This window comes from Sapajus apella, unplaced genomic scaffold (genome assembly GCF_009761245.1).
Source record: "Sapajus apella isolate SASKATOON/1434 unplaced genomic scaffold, GSC_monkey_1.0 scaffold29, whole genome shotgun sequence".
In the NCBI taxonomy this organism is placed as follows: Eukaryota; Metazoa; Chordata; class Mammalia; order Primates; family Cebidae; genus Sapajus; species Sapajus apella.
In genome coordinates, this window is record NW_022436969.1 from 22,009,290 (window position 1) to 22,033,099 (window position 23,810).

At 37.8% G+C, this 23,810-nt stretch overlaps 1 pseudogene across 1 annotated transcript; it reads left to right on the forward strand.

Annotated features, from left to right (window-relative positions):
* The first annotated feature begins 7,933 nt into the window (after window positions 1-7,933).
* Window positions 7,934-13,064, forward strand: LOC116561355 (annotated as a pseudogene). Its single transcript, XR_004273400.1, has 2 exons — window positions 7,934-8,038; window positions 12,657-13,064. The product of XR_004273400.1 is annotated as an ATP synthase subunit g, mitochondrial pseudogene (transcript).
* Window positions 13,065-23,810: the final 10,746 nt, after the last annotated feature.

The window sequence follows — 23,810 nt, forward strand, 5'->3', positions numbered from 1 at the left end:
GTCTAGAGAGATGTTTCTCCGAAGCTTCCATCAAAGCACTCCCATCTTTGACCAGAATGGGGCAGCATGCTTAATCTCAAACAATCATTGCTGAAGACGAGAGGGCTGCCAACAGGCTTGCTCCTTGAGTTTAAGCTGCTTATTCAAACTACGTTACTGATCAGGGAAGGAATGGAATAGATTTAGATGGTATCCGTGATGTTCATGCAACAGTGGAAATTAAATGCCCTCCTTCACTTTTCCATTTCTTGCCTTTTGAGGAACTACAGTAGAAATACAGGGTTGGTGACAATAAAAAGATGTGATTATTATTGTCATTGTGGTCATGGGGAAGATAAAAGAACCATAGGGCTAAGATAGTGTAAAAACCTCCTATCACCACATTCTGAAAGTCCGTCTGTATAAAGGCAAGAAAACAGATGCAGTTCCTGCTCTTGTGAAGCTGTCTGGCTTTGGGAATAATGGAAAGTGTTTACGTGAGGGAGTGCCTGAGAGATGGGCCTTCAAGGATCAGAGCGACCATGAGGGGTTGAGGTTTAAGACAGTTCACGAGTAGAAGACAGCATGAGTCCAATTGTTGCGACAGTGACGACAGACTCTGAGGGTAGCTCACAGTCCAGCTCATCCAGAGTAAGTGACATATGTGCACGGAAGAGCAGTGGGATAAGAGACCAGAAAGCTCATCCGAAAGATACTGCAGCAAACCTCCAGCACCAAACCAAAGAAACTGTTGTTCAAATGTAGGTTACGTGAGACCAGTGAAAGTTTTATAGTGGAAAATTTAAGTGATTCGAGCTGAACTTTTGGGAACTATCTTGTATGACCAATGTTTTGTGATCCAGAGGCCATATTTTGAAAGTATAAATTAAGATACTGGTGGAAAGGGAGAAGCAGAGGCATAGATGTTATTGATACAATTCTCAATGGCCTGGAAACCGACTGGAGGAGGGGGCTGAAGCACACAGGAGAGTTCAGGGTGATTCAGGATTTCAAGTCTGGATGCCTGGATGAAAACAGGCCTTCTTGGAGTGAGTCAGGAGAAGATGTAGGTCTGGGTGGGAAAGTGAGGGATTGAATTATGTACACATTGACTTCATTCACCAACAAGGTCATTATATGGGAATAGTCAGAGAGTAGCTGGTTAGAACTTTGGAAGATAAGCCTTGACTAGAGGTATAGGTTTTTATTTCCAACAAAGGCAGATGCCTGCGTTCCAAACATGAGCTCCTGTGTCAGAGTCTTTGGCGCAGGCAACGGACTCTTTGTTTTCATTTTTCTTTCCCTATATATTTTATTGCACTTTAGGTTCTTGGGTACATGTGCAGAACATACAGGATTGTTGCATAGGTACATACATAGCAATGTGGTTTACTGCCTCCATCCCCTCATCACCTATATCTGGCATTTCTCCCCATGTTATTTCTCCCCAACCTCCCTACCTGCCGCTGTCCCTCCCCTATTCCCAACAGACCCCAGTGTGTGATGCTCCCCTCCCTGTGTCCATGTGTGGACTCTTTATTTTCAAATGCATCATGGGAGATTCCAACGCCCACAGAGTGTTGACAGCCACAGCCTAAGTGCCCACTTTTGCTGATAGGACACTTCTGCATGTCCTTCCTGCCAATTCCACTTACAGGCTCAATTTGGACTACATTTCATCTATATGTCAAGAGTCCATTTAGTATATTTTCCTAAGCCCCTTTTCCTCAACCCATTGAGCACATGAAAGCAACTGGAAGGCCTATCTCTTTTCTACAACTTCAGTGCTTTTAAAAACCACATATTGCATTTTGTTTGTGTGCTGCAAATACTGTCATAAACAATTCAAGTTCAACTACAGTCTTTAAACTGGTCTAAACAGAGTATCTATATGGTTTCCATTCCTATATTTAAGGGAAGAACAGAAATGTAAATGACCCACACTTTGCACACTCTTTTGTACAGGGTTCCAGCACATCATGAATTTGGGGTAAAGAGTTCTGAATTACAGAGTGCCATTTGGGAGTTTTTCATTATTTGTACACTGGTAAATGTTTACTGCTTTTTGCATTCTTTCTTTTCCAAAAGAGAGATTTTATAAAGAAAAATATGTCCCAATGAGTGTATCAGCTTCTTTATTTTCCCAAGAGTTAACCTTGTTTCTGTCCAACACAAAGAGAAAATAGTACACAAAAAGAAAGCAGTAGTGACAATACGATAGAAAACACACAAAAGATTAGATCAGAATACGTAAGGGAAACCTGCAGTTCAATCTTAAAATAAATGCCAATAGCCTAATAGTAACATGGGCTTTGTTAATGAAGAGGAAGACCACTTAAGAGAAATATAAATAACCAGCAAAACAAAATAGCATATGTTGAACTCACCAGTCAAAAAATAAATGCCTACTAACCTAAGAAGGTTCTATTTTTTTCACGTACCAGGTTGAAAAACCTAAAACTCTGATAGTTTGGTACAAGTAAGGATATGGAGACACTGGTAGCTTTGATGTATTCTTAGGGGTATAATTGGGCACAAACATCCAGGGAGCTTGCAGTCTCTGTTTACATTAAAACAGACATATCCTCCGACCCAGAAATAAATCTTGCCCAGATCTAATTCACGGGAATGCTCACACACGCACCAAAAAACTATGTAAAGGGCATGTCACAACATTGGTGGTAAAAGTGAGAAACTGAAAAAAATAGCAATATAAAATAAAGCCAGCAATAAGATAGGCGATAAGCTGTGATGTATACATATTATGGAGGACCAGGGCAGATAAATATAAGGAAGTGCATCTTTACGATGTTGACGGGGTGAGTGGGGGGGGTGATATTTTATCCAATAAAAAAGTAGAAGAATGTGATTTATAACTTGAGGATAATTTCAAAAACACAAATAGATACTGAATCTTTCCTGAGGACAGAAATTGACTGGATGATGGGGCTGAGGTATACAGGAGAGTTCAGAGTGACCCAAGATTTCAAGTGTAGATACCTGGAAGAAAACAGGGCTTTTTGGGGTGAGTTAGGAGGAGGTATAGGCCTGGGTAAGAAAGTGAGGGGTTGAATTATGTACACTGTTCTCTTGCCACACACATGACCTTGGAAAGTAGTTCTCCCTATTGCTTTGTCCATGGCTTACTATTGGCAAAGTCTAAATTAGAATTGAGGTCTTCTGGGGTCATGTTCACCATGTCACTCTTGCTTCTTGTGTCTGTGACTGACAAACTTAACATAATCCACTTCAAATCATCTGTCTTGGGTTAGCCCCACGTGGTTACATGCCAAAGATCAACTCACCTGGGCCATATGTGCCTCACTCATCTCAGACATACACAGTGCAGTGCAGTCTGGCTACCATGTGGCACCCTCAGCCTCTCCAGATCCAGACACATCCCTGAGCTCTGTGCTGGGGAACGGGGATAAAGATCAATTACCTGACATCTTGCCAGTCATACCACAGGCCCTTAGACCAGATCATCCTGTGATTGACAAACTGAGTTATTCAGTCCAAGGGAAAAACATTCCACATTAAAATATGAATTAACAAAGAAATGTTTTTCTAAATCCATGAAATAAGGAGTTGGCTTTTCAAACCTCTCATCATGTTTATAATATAATACAAATAAATACACATCAATGGGGGAAATCTCACCAAAGTCTTTTTCACTCTTATACATTTCTTTAGAATATATTAACCCTATTTTTCCCCCACTCTCAAATCATTCACATCAGTAAGCAAAGCAGCAGAGCTTTTCCCCTGGAAGAAATAAGAGACAAGGAATAGCAGGTAGCCTGTGTATTTTGAAATACTAAGAAGGAATCCATAATCCCTTTGGCATCCTAGTGCTGTTTCCAGCCTCTCCAAGGAACACAGGACAGACGTCTTGGAAGGACGAGGCCTCTGGGGACTTGGCTGAGTGATCTCTTCTCTCAACTGAATCTGATGTTGGCAGACAATGAAAGACACTGTGCAAGGTAGTAGCCCATGAAATCATGGCTAATCACATACTCAGTTGTATATTTTTAAACATATCATGAGAAATTCTTGTAAAAGTTGATGCAAACGTTAAATAAAAGAAAACCAGGAACATCCTTGGAAACTATGGAGGCAGTATGAGGAATATTAGTCTGCTAAACAAGAAAGATTCAGGAGCACTATTCTCTTGCCACCCAAGTGACCTTGGAAGGCAGTTCTCCCTATTTCTTTGTCCATAAACTAAGAGAACAAACTACTTCATAAGTTGTTCCCAGAATCAAATGAAGTATCTGTACACAGATTAGTTCTTGTTGTGGAAATCTATTTTTAAAAGATAGCATTATGGAATTTTTGAAATCTGCATTTAATTATCTCTAGAATTGTAAACAGAAAAACATTCTTCATTATATAATTATAGCTACACTTACTGGGAATAAACTTCAAGTTGGTATTTAAGAAGAAACAATCAATCAATACACTATCTCCATAGCCAAATGATTAGGTTGCTGACCTCTATAGCTCAGGATCTTTTCCGTTAAATAAACCAAGAAGCTAGTGTTCTGGATAGTGACTCAATTTTTGTCATGTTTTTTCTTTTTGAAATATTGTAAAATCTTCCTTGGTACAACTTAGTTTTCTCTGATCAAACATAATCTTAACATAAATGCTAACCCAGGCTCTGAAGTTAAATTTCTGCATTTATTTTTAAGGGGGTTGTCCAGATTAAGTATATATCATTGAGTTTAGAGAATAATCAAAGCTTAAACAAAAATTAGAACATCCTCATGCAAATCTTTAAAACCTGAGGATAAACCTTTGTATTAAGCTTTAGCATTTGCGGTAGAATCTTTTCTAGGTAAGGACTGAGATTGCACAGTGACCGAAACCTATTGGAGAGGAGATTATCTCACTCCTATGAGGATTAAGAATCCGAGGCCTTGGAGAGCTGAGAGACGGCGTGTCATCCCTCCTTGTCTAGCCTTATGAACTGGGTTTAAATCTTTAGGATGATCAACTGTTTCCAGAAGATGCTTTTTGAAATTGAATGCAAGTAGAACTGTGTTGGCATCCAGGTGAAGAACTAGGACAGAGTTTGAGATAGTGTCATTTTTATGTTTCTTCATAGACCCCAATATGATCTTGCAAATCCAAATGGAGGCCGGGGAACATAAGTAGACAAAACTCAAAAATTGGGGGTTTTGGTATCCTCCAAAGAAGCAGTAGGCTCCTTTAAGCAGCTTTGCAGGCAGCAGGCAAGGACACAAAGAAACGTGTCAGTGATAATGAGCTGAAGAACACTTTGCCATCTCATGTGAGACACAATCAGATACAAGACTCCTTTAAACAAGAGCAGGCTTTAGGGGAATGAGCTGAGTCCTGAGGCTAGGCCACATGCCAGGAGATGGGTGATTCAGAGCATTAAGGTTTGTAACCATTTATAGAGATTGGAACGGGAATACGGTATATTGATTTTAGCTAGTTACCTAGATAGACGGATGTGTGGAACTTTAAAAAGAAAAAGAAAAGAGAAAGTGTTGAAAATATAATAAAACAGCATTTAGTGAATCTGTTAATCTCTTACTTACCTATCTATTTCCCAAGACTGTTTAAACGTCCTTCTCTTTTAATACAGTCATGCATTACATAAAGACGTTTTAGTCAATGACAGACAACATACACGAAAGGGATCCCACAAGAATGTAAGACCATATTTTTACTTTCTTTGTCTAGATACACAAATATTTACCATTGTGTTCCAGTTACTTACAGTATTCAGCGTAGTCACATGCTGGACAGATTTGCCTTGGACAATAGGCTACATTGTTTAACCTGTGTGTAGTAAGTTCTGCCATTTAGGTTTGTAAAAACATACCCCATGATGTTGGCACAATGATGAAATTGCCTACTGCCACATTTTTTAGAACACAGCCCTGTTGTTAAGCAATACATGGGTGTACTTTTATTTTATTTTCCCCTTTTCACCCAAATTTAATAACAACTTTAGGTATCTTTACCATAACTTTCTCACGAACATTGATGATTAAAAATTCTCAACAAAATTTTAACAGATCAAATTCAACAATGCATTTTTAAAATGTATGGTATGGTGGAGTGCACTTATAATTCCAGCTACTTGGGAGGCTGAGACAGGAGAATTGCTTGAAACCAGGAGGCGGAGGTTGCAGTGAGCTGAGATAGCGCCACTGCACTCCAGCCTGCACAACAGAGTGAGACTCTGTCTCAAAAAACAAAATAAAATAAAATGTACATACCACAACCAAGTGAGATTTATTCCAAGTATGCCAGTCTGGATAGACATTTAAAAATCAATTAATATAATCTATTATAGCAAGAAAATAATTGATGCAGAAAAAACATTTGACAAAATCCAACACCATTTAATGATAAAAACTCAGAAAACTAGGAGTACTTAAGTAGAAAATCACAAACAATTGACAAAATAAGTCTCCTCCTGGAACTAATAAGCAACCATATCAAGACTGCATAATGCAAAGTTAACATGCAAAAGTCAACTGTTTTCCTATATACCAACAATGAACAATTGCAATTTGAAATTAAAGCACAAAACCAGTTACAACTGCTCAAAACATAAAATTCTTAAGTGCAAACCTATTAAAATATGCACAGGGTCTAGATACAGTAAAATATAAAAGCCTGATAAAAGAAATTAAAGAGGATCTAATTAAATGGAGACATATTCTATGCTCATGAATTTGAAGACTCAGTATATTCAACAGGTTAATTCTGTCCCACAGGATCTGTGGATTCAAGGCAATACCATTTAAGAGTCCAGCAAGCTGTTTTCTGGATATTGATAAAATGAATTTAAAGTTGTATGAAAATGTAAAAGAAAAAATAGCCAACAGGATACTGAAAAATAATAAATTCAGCACACTAATGCTACTTGACATTAAGACTTATGAAACAATGGTAATCAAGGCAACACCACGATACTTGCAAAAGAATGCCTACGTGTACCAGTGGAACAGGGCACAGAGTCAAGAAACAGACCCACAGAAATGTAGTTTACTAACCAGTGACAAAGGAGCAGTGCCAATACAGTGGTGCACTCACTGTTTATAAAAGTGAAGACTCCATACAGGATAGACGTCTATGAAAATGAGTTGATTGTTTTAAATGCTGTGTATTTATACAATGTAATGATGTGGATTTCTACATAAAAAATGTCTAGGCTATATTGTTAAAGGAAAGCATAGTTTTCAAAAAAGTTATGCATAAAATTATGCCATTTATGTAGAAATATAACATGTAAACTTGTAGAAAAAAACTTGAATCAACATATATCAAACTATGGAGCAATAATCATCTGTGAATGTGAAATTATAATTATAGTTAATTTTTATTTTATTTTTTATGTATTACTAATATTTTTTGAAAATAAAAATATATTGCTGTTATTTGATATGCTTGCCATTAAGGTTCTCTGGTCCAGCATGTCTTCCTCCACAAAATGGTAGTATGGGGTGTAGGTGTCAAATTTTCAGTTGTATTGTAGCAGTGCTAAGAGGTCAAATATTTAGAATAAGATATTCCCTATTTCCATGAAACATAGAAAGAGTAACATCTAACACATGGAAGAGAAGGGCAGAATCTGAGATGCGAGCTGCACCTGCCCCAGTGTCTGCTCCATCATGGAGTGCCATTGTTAGGGGAGCAAGAGCTCCAGAGAGAGCATGAAAAATGATCAAAAATCCTCACCCACAGCACAGATGATGGAATGAAAGAGTAAAGATATCTCATGTGCAATTATGGTAGCTTGTTTTTTCCCAGTGGTATGAAGCAGGGATTAGATCTTTCAATAGTAATTTATGATTAATTTTGTAATAAAATTATGAATGTGTTATAAGAACTTCAAAAATCAATTGAATATGTTAGGTTGAATCATATGAGGGAATATATAGCATTAGGTGTGGTGCAGTTAAGGAAAATGGAATTACTGGATCCCCACCCTGGGACTGCTCCCACTGCCAAAGCTGAATGTAAATCAAACTGGAACCAGAAGGAGACGGAAGCCAATAAGACCTATCCCAGTGTAAAGGGGTGTATGGGGGTGTAACACACCAGGACAGTCCTTCTTACAGTGAGGGACAGAGAACCTAGGGGTAGGCAAAGCTCGAGAGTCTGAACAGTCAGGCAGTGATGTTAGAGAAGCTGGATAGAGTCCTGTGGGGATGGGCTGGGGACATTGACAAGGCTCATGAACAAAGGGGAGCTCCACTCCTAAAGGACCTGAATTGATAGATGGACAAAAGATGGATTCAGCCATTGCTAAGGCAAAAGCCTAATTGTAAGAACTGCGTCCCAAGACCATGGAAAAACGCATATCCCAAGGGACCTGATTCTGTTTCAAGCTGCTTCACAGCTCCCTGTGTAAGATGCCCAGTGGTCCTGAATATTGTGTGTGGGAGCCAGGAAAGGGGGCAACATTCAGACTACAGCTGAAGTCCAAGGAGTCCCCACCTTCAGGAGGATGCAGATGACAGTTTGAGTATCTCTTGAACTAAAGGGGACAAGGTTATTTTTAATGTATGCATTTAAAAAGTAAGAATGCAGAGAATGGCTAAAGAAAAGATAACATAAAATCCCTCCCATACAACAGGATCCTTGAAGCAAAGCACATGGTAGCAAGATCATGGTCGTCTCTCCGTTCATCTACACCATGTCTGCAGCCAGCTGCTGGCAGCGTACGTGGTAGTAGACTGAAGCATTCCACATTTCTGGACCTCTTCCAGCTGCACTGGACTGGAGTGTATGCCAGATAAAGGGCTGGCCAAATACCACTGCTGGAGCCTCAAAACAACAGATCTGCAACGAAGTGTGAAGCCCATCCTGAAGTGCCAACATTTCCATCTGGGGGTCCATTTGCAAAAGTGCATGCATGCCACGTTTTAATTTTCAGAAGAGATACGCACTTTGAGTGCATGATGATATAAGGAGAACTGCACACGTGTAGTCATCAATGCAGGGCTATTATTTATTCTGAAATACTTCACATTGTTGCCTCCTCTTCTCAGCTCAAGCCTAAATTGCATGCGAGCACTTCTTTCAAAGGCTGCTTCTCTACAAGAGTGCGGGAGTAGGTTGATGCTCTCCTAGGGATGGGGCCTCTGTCTTTGAAAAAGCATATTCAATTTCATGCAATTTTCTGTTGGAAAAAAATGATAAGGCCTAGTGTCATCATATCAATGGCAGAAAATAAAAGTTAAAACCTTTTTGACCAGAAGATTTGGGTAAGGGGAACCACGTTAAGTTTGGCTTTCTTTGTAATGGCACCTGTTTGGTTGCAATATTCTCCATCTTCCCACTACATAAGATGGAGAATTCCTGAAGGACAGGGATAACAGCAAAAATAATACTTTCTACATTCACACAGGGTTTTACAAGGTGTTGAAGAGCTTTCTCTGCTAAATTCAGCATGCTGAAACAGGTAGCTGCAGAGGGACTGTGGACAGATTTCCTGGGTTTCAAACCTAGCTTCACCAGGACAAAACTGAGTGACTTTGGGCAAGTACCCTCATCTATAACATGGCTACAATAATACTTCATCCTCCTAGGGCTCATAACCCTCAATTGTGTGTATTAAATGCGTTTTGTATAAAAAACACTCAGCATAGTTCCAACCTCCTAGGGGGTGAGATGGAAATATGGGCTGTCATTGGACATGGAACACACATGTACTTGTGTGATCAATGTAACAATCCTGTGACTGTCATGGAAGTCAGGTCCATTTTGCACAGATGAGAAACTAGGTCACAGGAAGTCTTGCCTAAAGCCTAGACATTCCTCTCAAGGAATTGATTACAAAAATCTTGTCATTAGCTTGGGTCCTTTTTCAGTCGACATCAATCTAGGAGTAAATAAGGGTAACAACAATGCTATGAAGTAACATTTCTTTGGCCCACCCTCACCAGCAATTTGGAAGATTCCAGTTTCCATAAGATTCACTTGAGCTGTTCTGGGAGTCTCAGGACTGTGTGATAGGTCCTCACACACAAGTCTGCTTAGTTTTCACTTGATGAGTAACTTTTTTGTCATTGACTCCATCTGCCGTGGGGGTGTCTCAGCCAAAGCTGCCACCCCATCACATCTTTCCCCACGTGCTCACACTTACGCAACCCAAGCTGTGGCATCTTCTGCTCCAGCTGCTGGACTGTCTGTCTCACCAGCCGTCTGCCTATGATAGGACACAGCCCAAACCTAGGCTCAGGCTGTGACCCATCACTCATGTAGAAAATCAGGAGCTTAATTCCTTCTCAATCAATATATTAATTCTTTATTAGTAATAAAATGTTAAAGTATACTTTTCAAAAATGCAAAATCATGATTCTCAGGCAAATACAAAATAAGCACATGTCAAAGATGTTTTCTCAAACTCATTAATTAAAGGGGAGCCAGTAAGTTGTTATGACCACTTCCAAAAGCATTATAGAAGCAAAGGCACTTTATGGGAGGATAAGATTTCTGGCTTAGACACAAAATTGATTAATGTCCAATAGGCCTGTAAAGAAAGAAATTATTATTCTAGTGAAATATAGAATCTCTCCTACCAAGTCTGTTAGGTTAAAAACCAAAACAAAACAAAAAAAATCTTTCATACATCTTATTAAGGTGTCTAAGAATTGACCATCTAAGTAGAGAGAAACCCAAGTTTTAACATAATGATATTTGGCAGTATAAGTTCCACAAGACTTTTTCATCTCCTTATGAATAAATCTATCAAAATTTGGTCAACTTTGGCAAAATTTTAATATATTTTATCACATCTTTCAGATTCACTGTTGTAAATCAAAACAAATTATTTGCTAACCTTCTACAACTTTCTATATGCATTCAGATTTTGTTTTTTGCTCTTATCTAACTTTCTGGAATAGCCTAATGACATAACTCTTCTAAATTCTTGTTAACTTACTAAAGAAGAACATATTAAACAAAAAAAAACATCCCTTACTTGCACAGTCAGTTTTCTCCATTAATATTCTTCATAATCAAGTCTCAATTACCAGTACAAGTTATAACTTAAAAGCAAACTAACTCTTATTACAAGAAAAAACTGGGCGGCAGAAATTGAGAAATACCTGTTGTGCGTATTTCAGCAGATGAGCAAAGCTAGCAAATGCACAGAAAACTATTTTCCACAGCTATATACATCCCTTTTACTTCTGTCCTGAGTGGAATCAGAAATGGCTTTATTAATAGGATATTATAGCGTATGAAAATAAGAAGTAAAAGCATGTAATTTTTTTTTTTTTTTTTGAGATGGAGTTTCGCTCTTGTTACCAAGGCCGGAGTGCAGCGGCACGATCTCGGCTCACTGCAACCTCTGCCTCCTGGGTTCAAGCAATTCTCCTTCCTCAGCCTCCTGAGTATCTGGGACCACAGGTGCGCACCACCATGCCTAGCTAATTTTTGTATTTTTAGTAGAGACGGGGTTTCACCATGTTGGCCAGGATGGTCTTGATCTCTTGACCTCTTGATCCACCTGCCTCGGCCTCCCAAAGTGCTGGGATTGTAGGCGTGAGCCACCGCGCCTGGCCAAAAGCAGGTAATTTTAATTTATGTTTAGTAAGATCTCAGTATTCAATTTTACTAAGAAAAAGAGTGTTTTATAATCTAAGGATGTTGATCTATGTAGAAGGTAAAAATTTCTGTTGATATAAAAATTTGGTAAATAATTATTTAATTTACTTGAACACATATGTGTTATTTCCATAATCTTAAGCATGATGTGGTGGCAGTATTTGCTTTTTACTTTATTTAAATCAATAAAATGTTTGAAGAATTCAATATAAAACAAATTTCATGAAGAAAGAGTGAGAACCCAGAATGTTGTAAAGTCATATGCAAGAGTTTCTTATCAACAAATGCAGTAAATAATATACATATATGTTATTGCATACATATATATTGCATATATATTATATATGAAAGATAGCAAATACGTATATATATACACATACATTATATATACAATATATGTAATATATAATATGTATCAATATATATAATATATACAATATATATTATATGTACAATGTATATTATGGACATTACATATACTATATATAATATATAATGTATTTCATCTTTACTTCTTGTACTCTTCTTTTATATCACTTTCTTGGCATAATCTCCTCCTCCTCTGTCCCTATCTCTGTGCCAAACATATTTTCGAGGAAACCAGAATTGATCACGCACACACACACACACACACAGAGCAGGAGATGAGCAGCCGGTGAGTGAGCATTACCACATGAACTCCTCCTGTCAGATGAACAGTGCATTAGATTCTCATAGGAGTGCGAACTCCATTGTGAACACACACACACACACACACACACACACACACAAAATATTGCTCCTGTACTGTGATCATATTCAAATTATCACTCCTTTTCTGAAATCTTTTTTCCTTAATTCACAACCAAATATGATGATGGCTGAAAAAGTTAATAGATCACTAAAACTAAATTAATGGTAGCTAGCATTGTAGGTGGCTATAGCAGTTAAGTGAATGGGGATGGCTTCCCAGTTATCAGCAAATGTAACAAAAGATTGAAATTAACATACGTTGCTTGCAGATGATGTAACTATTTACATAGAAAATCCCAAAGAATCAGAAAAAATACTCCTACAATAAGTGATTATATCAGTGTTGTAAATTTATCTGTAACCTTGTGGAGAAGACCCCGGCGCTGGTGAACGCTGCTGTGACTTATTCGAAGCCTCAGTTGACCACATTTTGGTACTACGCCAAGGTTGAGCTGATTCCTCCCATCCCTGCTGAGATCCCTAGAGTTATTCAGAGCCTGAAAGAAATAGTCAATAGTGCTCAGACTGGTAGCTTCAAACAACTCACAGTTAAGGAAGCTGTGCTGAATGGTTTGGTGGCCACTGAGGTGTTGATGTGGTTTTATGTCGGAGAGATCATAGGCAAGCATGGCATCATTGGCTATGATGTTTGAAGACCAATCTTTAACATCTGGTTATATTTGATATATTATTTGAGTGTTGTTGGACCACGTGTGATCAGACTGCTAGCTGAATAAAATAAGATGTGTTAAAAAAATATACAAAAGTCAACTACTTTCCCCTTTATAAGGAATGAACAATTAGAATTTGAAACTAAAACACCATACCATTTACATTAGCATTAACAAACAAATGAAATAGGTATAGATTGAACAAAATATGTATAAAAATCTATGTAAGGAAAACTATAAAAACTCTGATGGAGGAAATCAAAGATCTAACTATATTATTGCAACCATATGGCACTCTGGGAAAGGCAAAACATAGAGATAGTAAAAAGATCAGTGGTTGTCAGCAGTTTAGAGAAAGGATGCAGAGGATAAAAAATGGGATGTAGGGGATACTGGGTGTGATGCAGACAGCTAATATGTGTGATACTGGAATGGTGGATGCATGACCATGCACATTTCCCAAAACCCATAGACTTATGTAACAGAAGGTAGCCTAATGTAAACTTTAGACTTTGGCTATCAACCATGTATCTATACTGGTTCATCAGTTATGACGCATATACCACACTAATGCAAGCTGTTTGTAGTAGGGGAAACAGGAGGAGAAGGGGACAGGGAAGAGAAAATATACTGGAACTCTCTGCACTGTTCTGTAAACCTAAAAACTAAAAACTACCCTGATACATATTTTTTTTAAATAAGGTCACAACGGTTTGCAAAACAGACTAATTATTCTACTGATGTGACCTTCTAATAGAACATACTATCCACTGGCAATCATGTAACACTGACTTTTAAAACAAGGAAACCAATAACGCATCCTATTTGGAATGTTGGTATGTTCGATCTCAATTACCAATAAGTTTAGGTCATAATGGGATCTGTTTTCTTTTTTTTTAATAAAGCAATTTGGGACGATAGGAGCAAAGTGGAACTTTTCTAGCACCAGGAGTAGCCATGGGATCTTGCATGCCAGGCCGAGGACTCCTCCTTCTCTCTGTTTTCTCTATATCAAGGCTACAGTAGAACTTGAGGAATCAAATAAAGTAATTGCAGGGCAATAAAGTGAAGTGGTGTTAGAGGATTAAAAGTGAGTTTACATATGTGGACTATATCTCTTTTAGAAACAGGTCATGGTGGTGTGCACATGTGTCTATGTGTGAGAGCATATACATGCACACATCCATGCATTTTTAATGGTCCCCTTATCAATTATTGATATAATCTGAAAGCTATCACTTTAATTGCTCTTCTGGAGTGTGATTTCTCAGTCCTGGATATTGTATGATTGTGATGACTATCTCCATTAGTATATAAAAGCAAAACTAGGTAATATAAATGCAATTTTAGCAGAGCATAAATTTTATGCTTTTTAGAGAATTATGATCAGGGCTGTTATACATTATATTTGCTAAAAAAAATAGAAGAAAAGTAATGATGGGGTCAAGCAGAAAGAGGATTAAAATACGGGAAAAGAATATGAATAAGTAAGGATAATCTTGAATAATGCTTAGTTTGGGAAGACTAGTGAAGAGAAGATGACCAAAAGACTGGTATTCACCTGTTTATGTTCAAACATAATTTACCATAGTTTCCCTCTTTGAGAAGAGGCTAGTGTGATAATTACTTTTATGTGTCAACTTGACTGGGCTGTGGGATGCCCAGATGTTTGGTTAGGCATTATTCTGGGCGTGTCTGCTTCTGGATGAGATTAACATTTGAATAAGTGAAGCATACGGGCCTCCCTAGCATGTCTGCTTCATCTAATCCCTTAAAGCAAGAGTTTCCAACTCCCAGTCCATGGACCAGTACCTGTCCATGGCCTGTTAGGAACCAGGCAACACAGCAGGAGGTGAGCAGCTGGTGAGTGAGCATTACAACCTGAGCTCCTCCTCCTGTCAGATGGGCAATGGCATTAGATTCTCATGGGAGCACAAACCCTATTGTGAACTGCATATGCAATGAAGCTAAGTTGCATTCTCCTGATGAGAATCTAACTAATGCCTGATGATCTGAGATGAAACAGTTTGATCCTGAAACCATCCCTGCCCCCCAGCCCCCAGTTCATGGAAACTTGGTTTTCCATGAAACCAGTCCCTGGTTCCAAAATGTTTGGGGACTGCTGCCTTAAAGTCCTGAATAGAACAAAATGCTGAGCAAGAGAGAATTCATTTTCTCTGCCTGAACAGTCTTCAAGCTGGGACATTAGTCTTCTCTTGCCTTCAGACTTAGACCGAAACTTACACCATTGGATCTCCTAGTTCTCAGGCCTTCAGACGACAGTGCTTAGAGATTTTGTCTTCAGATTCATGTAAGCCAATTATTTATTGAATTGGAGATATATGTGTATGTCTCCAATTGAATGTGTGTGTGTGTCTGTGTGTGTGTGTGTGTGTGTGTATAACATAATTCTCTAAAAATAGACACACAGAGGCAGATATATGCACATATACACAAGCATACACAGATATATATGTGTATATACATGCATGTATATATATGCATGTACGTACATAGTACATATGTATAAATGTACACATGTATACATTTATGTGTGTATGAACATATTTGCATATACTGTATATGTATACATATGTGTGTTCATATGTATATACACACATACATATATACATACATACATACATACACCCTGTTCATTCTACTTCTCTGGAGGACCCTAACAAATACAGCTTGATGTATAATTATACAACAAAGCCTAATGATAATTCCAAGAATTTTTAAATCTAAAGATCAGAGAAAAAGAGGTTTTCCACAATGGTTGAACTAATTTACACTCCCACCAACAGTGTAAAAGTGTTCCTATTTCTACACATCTCTCCAGCATCTGTTGTCTCCAGATTTTTTAATGATCGCCATTCTAACTGGCATGAGATGGTATCTCAATGTAGTTTTGATTTGCATTTCTCTAATGACCAGTGATGATGAGCATTTTTTCATATGTGTGGCGATTCCTTAAGGACCTAGAAATAGAAATTCCATTTGACTCAGCAATCCCATTACTGGGTATATATCCAAAGGATTACAAATCGTTCTACTATAAGGACACATGCACACGAATGTTCATTGCAGCACAGTTTACAATAGCAAAGACCTGGAACCAACCCAAATGTCCATCGATGATAGACTGGACAGGGAAAATGTGGCACATATACACCATGGAATATCATGCAGGAATCAAAAATGATGAGTTTGTGTCCTTTGTAGGGACATGGATGAACCTGGAAACCATCATTCTCAGCAAACTGACACAAGAGCAGAAAATCAAACACCGCATGTTCTCACTCATAGGCGGATGTTGAACAATGAGAACACAAGGACACAGGGAGGGGAGCACTACACACTGGGGTCTGTTGGGGGGAAATGGGGGAGGGACGGGGGGGTGGGAAGGTGGGGAGAGATAGCATGGGGAGAAATGCCAGATATAGGTGAAGGGGAGGAAGGCAGCAAATCACACTGCCATTCGTGTACCTATGCAACAGTCTTGCATGTTCTTCATATGTACCCCAAAACCTAAAATGCAATAAAAAAAGAAGAAAAAAAAAAGAAAAAGAGGTTTGCTCAAAATTATAAAGAAAGGAGGATGAGTTATAGGCACACCTTCATAATGCACAAAATCATGTAATTCAGGGGACCACACGTCAGGCTTGCCACAGCTCTTTGCATGTTCTTTTTTGAACTGTATCACTTGTGCTATGGTTGATTTAGTGTCTCTCTCTTCTCTCCCACTTGCTGACCTATTATTTTTTTCCTATAGGGCTGGGGCCCATCTTTTTACATATTTGTATCCACTGCTCCTAGCATAATACCTGATCCACTGAAGGCACTTTGCTTACATATGACTTGTTTTGCAATGTATAAATAAATCAACGTTTTCTCAAAGTCAATATAAATAGGACACAGTGTGAAATATTCAGTTGGAGTTTATCACAGTAAAATAAAATACTGTATGGGACAAAAACAAAAAATTAAATTACATGCTTCAAAATAATAGGAAAAAGAAAAAAAATAGCAGACTATGTATAACCCAATTTGAAACAATACAAAAATCCTCCTATATAGAATTTCAATCTTCTCACTTGACAACTTGAATTTATGTTCTTTTGCTTTTCAAATCAAGTATAATAGACATATAAAATTAAATAAGTTGTCCAGTAGCTGGAATTTACTGTTGAAATCCAAGGTAAAAATTGAGTGAGTCTTAAAATAAAAAAGCATTTTTATATTATTTGTAGTTTTATTTTGTTTCAATTTCTAAAAGAAAATTGGTAGCAACTGGAGACAAGTCACAGTAAAAATTAAAGTGCTGAGATTATCATATAAATTTTTCACATACTTCATAAATAGGTTTTATTTTTAGAATATTAATAAAAACGTTCAGTCATAGCTTTTAGATACAGAAGCTGTCTATGCCTTAAGACTAAATGAGAAAGAAGGCAGAAGAACATCAGAAAGTAACATCTAGAAAAAAATATGGAAAATTTTAGAGTAATAAAACAGGCAGTGACTGTGTTTTCAACCATCAAGGATACAGGAGAATCATTTTGCTATCATGTGCGTCTTATATACTTTTTAAAGGAAAAATGGTATTCTGTCTATTTGCTACACAATAAAATATTAAGTCGTGAGTAACTAGTGAAGCTTAACAGAAGTTGGATATCCACGAGACTGCCAGCTTGATGCAAGTATATTTAAAACTGATTTTACTATCGGAAATGACCACTATGACCTCAAGACCTTTCTTTTCATAACTCTAATGTCTTTCAAAGCAAAAACTGCATTAATAAGTCTCCTACTGAGTGGAAACTTACTCTAATATGTCCTATGTAATCTAATCCTGATGCAAAAGTCTTCAATGCACCATAAAAACAAGCATTTCTACCCTGGAAAGAAGTCCTAGTGGATCTAAATATCCTCCATAATCATATCAACAAAGGTGAAGCAGCAAACTAGACAAGTATAATTTTAAGGCTCTTTTATTTTTAAAACAACAGAGATGAAAATGAAATCTCTATAATTACTTTTATTAACTCTACCATAACATGGAATATATTTTAAGTTAGAAAAATATTGGCTTTTTAAAAAATGAGAAACAAAATACACAGGATAAAACACTCCATTCTATCTCATATATTTTCAGATTAATGTTGCTCCCCATTTTTATTTTATTTTTTACTTTTAATTGACAAAAATTGTACATATTTATGGTATACCATGAAAGGTTTGGGTATACGTATATGTTGTAAATTATTCAATCAAGCAAATTAACATGTCTATTACCTTACATCTTATCCTTTTGTAATGAGAATTCGCAAAGCTACTTTCTTAGCAATTCTGAAGTATGCAACACACTATTAACCATGCGCACCATGTTGTATAATAGATCTGCAGAACGTTCTGTCTAATTTTTTCTGTCTAATTGAAATTCAGTGTCCTTTCCTGTCTTTCCCTGAGGTCCTTCTATCCACAATTCTACTCTCTGCTTCTATATGTTTTTTTTTTTTTTTTTTTAGATTCCATATATATGTGAGATCATGCATATTTGTCTCTCTATGCTCAGGTTATTTCACTTAGTATATCTTCTGAATTCATCCATGGTGTCACAAGTAACAGGATTTTCTTCTTTTTTAAGGCTGAAGGGTAATCATTTTTCATTTTTTAGCACAAAGTTTACATTTTCTTCATAATCCTATCTTGACTACTGAAGCCTAACGACACTTCTGTTCAATAGTATAAACAATGTACTACTCATTTTGAAATTTATTTCACACATACTATTATAGATTCCATTTTATATAAAAGCACATGCTTAGATTTTATATATAATATATAATGTAGTTATGTATATATACATTATATAATGTAATGTATTCACATACATTATATATAAATTACATATATACATTATATATAATGTAACGTATACATACACATATGATATATATACATTACATATATACATATATAACATAGTTGAGCTCTGAATTACAAAAGTTATAGATATCAGCTACCTTTAGCATTGCAATCATTCAACAAATAAATATTAAACTTCAACCAGTTACTTAAATGAACACGTTCCTGATCCCAACATTGCACCTCGTCTGACACCTAAGCAGGTGCTTATTTTGGGTTAATGTGACAGAGCCTTAATAACCTCCACACGGTTTGGTTAGGGTGATGATGGAGACAGTAGAATGTCACAGAAGCCACTGGCAGGAGGCTCAGCCTTGTCCAAGGAGGCCAGGAATCCTTGGCTGAGGCTTAGGGTGGCCACACACCACAGCTTGCTAAAATAGTCCTTTCTGGCATATACTATGGTGGCATAGTTAATGCTCTCGAACTTTCCCACTTTCAGACTAATTCCCCTTGGGACTCTAAATTACATGATCAGCCCAGATATGCCAACTGGGTGTCTTTCTTTCCCTAGAAGAGGGCACACGGCTCCTAGGCCTGCATAATTCTGTACAGGTCTTTGTATATTTACTCCCTGGCAATCTTTCATGCAGCTTTGGGATGTGATAAGCCCTAAATACTCAGAAAATGAAACAATCATAAATCCTGTGCGTCCTATGTACCAGGTTTATTCACATCACTTCCACATCTACAATATGTAGCATCATCCCCTTTAAAGATGAGGGAGAAGACAAACCCTTGCTCAAGTTCAGCCAGGAGGTGCCAGGCCCAGCGGGACCCTATCCCAGGCGTCTCATGCTGCCTCTCATGCTCATTTCCAACCACCAGGGCAACATGAGGCCACTCCTGTTTGTCAGAGGTTCCCTTTGTGGGGTGTCACCTCATGTGGAGCTCTGGACAGGATGAGGCCCCTGAGGCTCTGAGGGGCCACTGCCATGTCTGTCCATAGCCCTGAGCCTCAGGGCCATGTGTCCTTATCCTGCCTTACAGTCAGGGACTGGAAACTCTCTTGGACTAACATCAAGTTCAATGCCAAATTCCTGGGGAAAGCCCAGGAAACCATGAGTACCTCCCAAGATCCTGAGACTAGACAGAGTGACTCCCAGGGACCCCTTGTGTTCCCTACCCCTCCCCGCCCAGGGCTCCCTTAGCGCTGCAGGGAGTTATCTTCACCTGACCTCATTTTTCACAGGTTGTTCTGATACTTGTGCACCTGTTGACTTTTACTCGTTCTGCCATGATTTACACCATTTTTTTTCTGGTGTGATTTACCTTTGGATTAATTTCATGAGTTATAAAACAATGTAGTACTTGTGGCTTTGTGGAAACAAATAATTTTTTAAAGGAAAAAAAGTTTATACTTTTCATTACTATCAAGTAGAACACGGTCTAAGTTTATTACAGTGCTAGCCAATACTATATCCTTTTTTTGTTTTTTTGAGATGGAGTCTCACTCTGTCACCCAGGCTGGAGTGCAGTGGTGTCATCTCAGCTCACTATAACCTCCGTTTCTTGAGTTCAAGTGATTCTTCTGCCTCAGCCTCCCGAGTAGCTGGGATTACAGGTGCCAACCACCATCCCCAGCTAATTTTTTTTATTTTTAGTAGAGATAGGGTTTCACCCTGTTGGCCCGGCTGGCCTTGAACTCCTGACCTCAGGTGATCTGCCCACCTGGGGCTCCCAAAGTGCTGGGATTACATGCATGAGCCACCGCGCCTGGCCCTACTCCTTATAATAGAAAAAATAATAATAAAATAATTACGTGAATTCTAAAGCACACCAGTGATGGTAAATTCCAAATCTTGGTATGTTCGCTATTTAACACAGGAATGATCTTATCAGAAATATATTTATGTAATATTTGTGTATTAAATTATGGCATAATATGAACTACAATTCTATTCCATAAATGACTCTCTAAAACAAAAATGTTGGCCTCAACATAAATAAAGAAACAATTTGATTCAGCATACTATTAAGTGTTACTGAGGACATCTGTGTATTGTCAAGAAACAATTTACGGGAAAAAATAAAATATGAATTGATGCCCCATAAACACCAGAACTTAGACACTCCTCAAAGAGGAGAAGGGAAGCCTGGGGAATAGAATTTGGAAAAGTTGAGGCAGAAAGGTAGGAAAAAGCAAGATGGCACAACGGATGCATAGAAAGGAGCCACTGAAGGTATTTTGAACAGTGTTAGACACTTTACCATCTCCATACTCCAATATTAGAAGGAAATCACAATTCTGGTCCTTCATAGAGTCAATTTCTTCAGGATTACAAGATTTCTGCATAGTATAAAGCAGCAGCTGCCTTGAATGGAATGGCTAGGGATGAGGCATCTTGTGTATGTGAAGATAGAGCAAATTTGAGAGAAGATTGGAATACATCAACTATTCGCTACTTTACCTTGGACTCAATTACCTTGAATGTATGTTAGACAGACCTCAGCTGGGCTGAACGTGTTCAGAAACATCCCATAAAGTTAATATGAGGCTTTACTCATGGTTTTTGTTCCTCTAAAAAAGCCTGTAATTTTACTTACAGATATTATACAATTGAAACATGATCTTATAAAACTGTATATAAAATATTTGTGTAGTGTAGTAATACCACTTAATAGAAACAACTTGTTTCTAAAGACAAATTCAGGTTGAGCATAAATAAGAACAGGAATTTTCAAATAAAACGAAGGCACACAGAAATATTTTAGCTTAGTTAATATGTAATTGATAGCATTCTATTTCCCCATACAACTTCCTATAATAAAAGTTAATTAAATGGACAATCACTTTAGTCATAACTATTTTAGCCACCATGTTGGATATATCAGTCTTCTAAAGCAGGATTTTTCAAAATGAATTTCTTAAAAAGCAATCCACAAAATCTTCTTCTTTGGAAACCATACCATGCATAAATAGGTTTGAGGAGCACCACATGTCTTAACCCTTCTTGAAAGTACATTAACATTAGCACACTAGGGTTCTAAGAAGTCCTGTAAATAAGTAAATCTGCTTAGCATTATTTATCAATTTAAAAGTGTTAACTTGACCTTTTTGAGTCTTATAAGGTCCCAAAGGCCTAACCTACCCCCCACCCACTCCCCAACCATTCTCATCAGATAAGTTCCCCATCTAGCTAATTCCCCTATCAGCTGGGCCAACTGCACGTCTTCTGGTCCTCAATCTAATGGGCTTCAGCTCCCTACCAGCCATAAAATTAAACAAGCCAATTATATCCTCTCATAGGAACCAGGGGTCACCTCAATCTCCTGGTATACATGGATCTGCTTCCCAAAGCCCCTCAGGCTCCCTCTTTCCCTGAGTGCAGCTCTCATGTGGCCCATCACAGTGTGTGATGCCTTCCTCCCCTGGCTGTGAGCATGTATGACTAATAAACAGATGTGCAGCCCATCTGCCCAGTGTTAAGTGTTGTGTGCTTGGCCATCTTGCACTATTTAAAGTGGGGAGTCCCTCTTCCATTAATGGAGTGAATAGGAGGTGATCGGCACAAATAGTTTCCCAACAATTTCTGAAAATAACTTTTTTATTCCGCATTGGAATTAACCTCTTGTGTACCCCTACACACATTTGGAGAAATGCTATTTTGTGTTATTGGGTAAAGACTCTGTGGTTAAAGCATTATCTAGGTTTTATTTCCTAGTGAGCACTCACCACCAAATCGCCAGTGGAAAGAAGCAAAAAGAGTAAGACTTTGAGAAGCTACCATGTGCAGTGAACTCTACTCTCAGAGCACTGAGAGGCACAATATTACATTGTTATCCTCCAGCATCTAAGGATTGCATAATCTGGTTTGGAAATTTCATTTTGCATTAATGTATAACAATGTTTATTGAGGGGTAGTCATGAATGTCAAAGGGACTTGGGAAGGGAAGATAAAATATTAATTAGTCTCTGAAAGAATGGCAGGACATAGGCAAGGGAGAAAAAGGATAAGGGCATCAAATTGTCAGCAGATGTAAGAGCTAAGGCACAGTCACAGGAAAAAGGCAAGAATTTTCAGAATTCCAGCCTATTGTGTTTAGAGAACTGAGAATAGAGAGGAACATTGTACACAGAGTAGAAGCTTTCATGGAAAAGAATATGAAATAATTTGGAAGTGGTAGATGTGCAGTTGTGCATCACAAAAGGATGTGTTGGTCAATGCCGGACAATGACAGTGGTCCCATAATACCATAATGGCACATTTTAGTACACCTTTTCTATGTTTAGATACACAAATACCATTGTGTTCCAATTGCCTACAGTATTCAGCACAGTAACCTGCTGTCCAGGTTTGTAGCCTAGGAGCAATGGGCTATACCATACAGCCTAGGTGTGTAGTAGGCTGTGCCCTCTAGGTTTGTATAAGTGTGGTCTGTGATGTTCACACAATGGCAAAATCAACTGATGATAACATTTCTCCAAATGTGTCCCAGTAGTTAAGCAACACATGACCATAGAAAAATTTGAGAGGAATCAAATGGCCAGTAATATCCAGTAACTTTCTGCAGAAGAGAATAAAATAGCCAAAGATAGCTGAGTCAGAAATGATGTGGGCAATAAATGAAAGGTTCAACTTATTTAAGTAACTGAATAGCAGACATTAAAAAGGGATGTAAAGAAACCACTGAAATTCTGAACAAATGAACACATTCTTTCTACAGTGTCTTTGTTCAGAATTTCAGTGGTTATGTTAAAATTATATGAACTCTAACAAAATAATAACTGAAAGTCTTCATATATCATGGGTCAAAAAGGAAGTCTCAAGGGAAATTTACAAATATTTGAATTTAATAACCTGTCAAAACTTGTGTGATATAGCTAAAGCAATACTTAGAGGAAAATTTATAGCACTCAGTGGTTTCATTAGAAAAGAAGGAAGAGTTCAG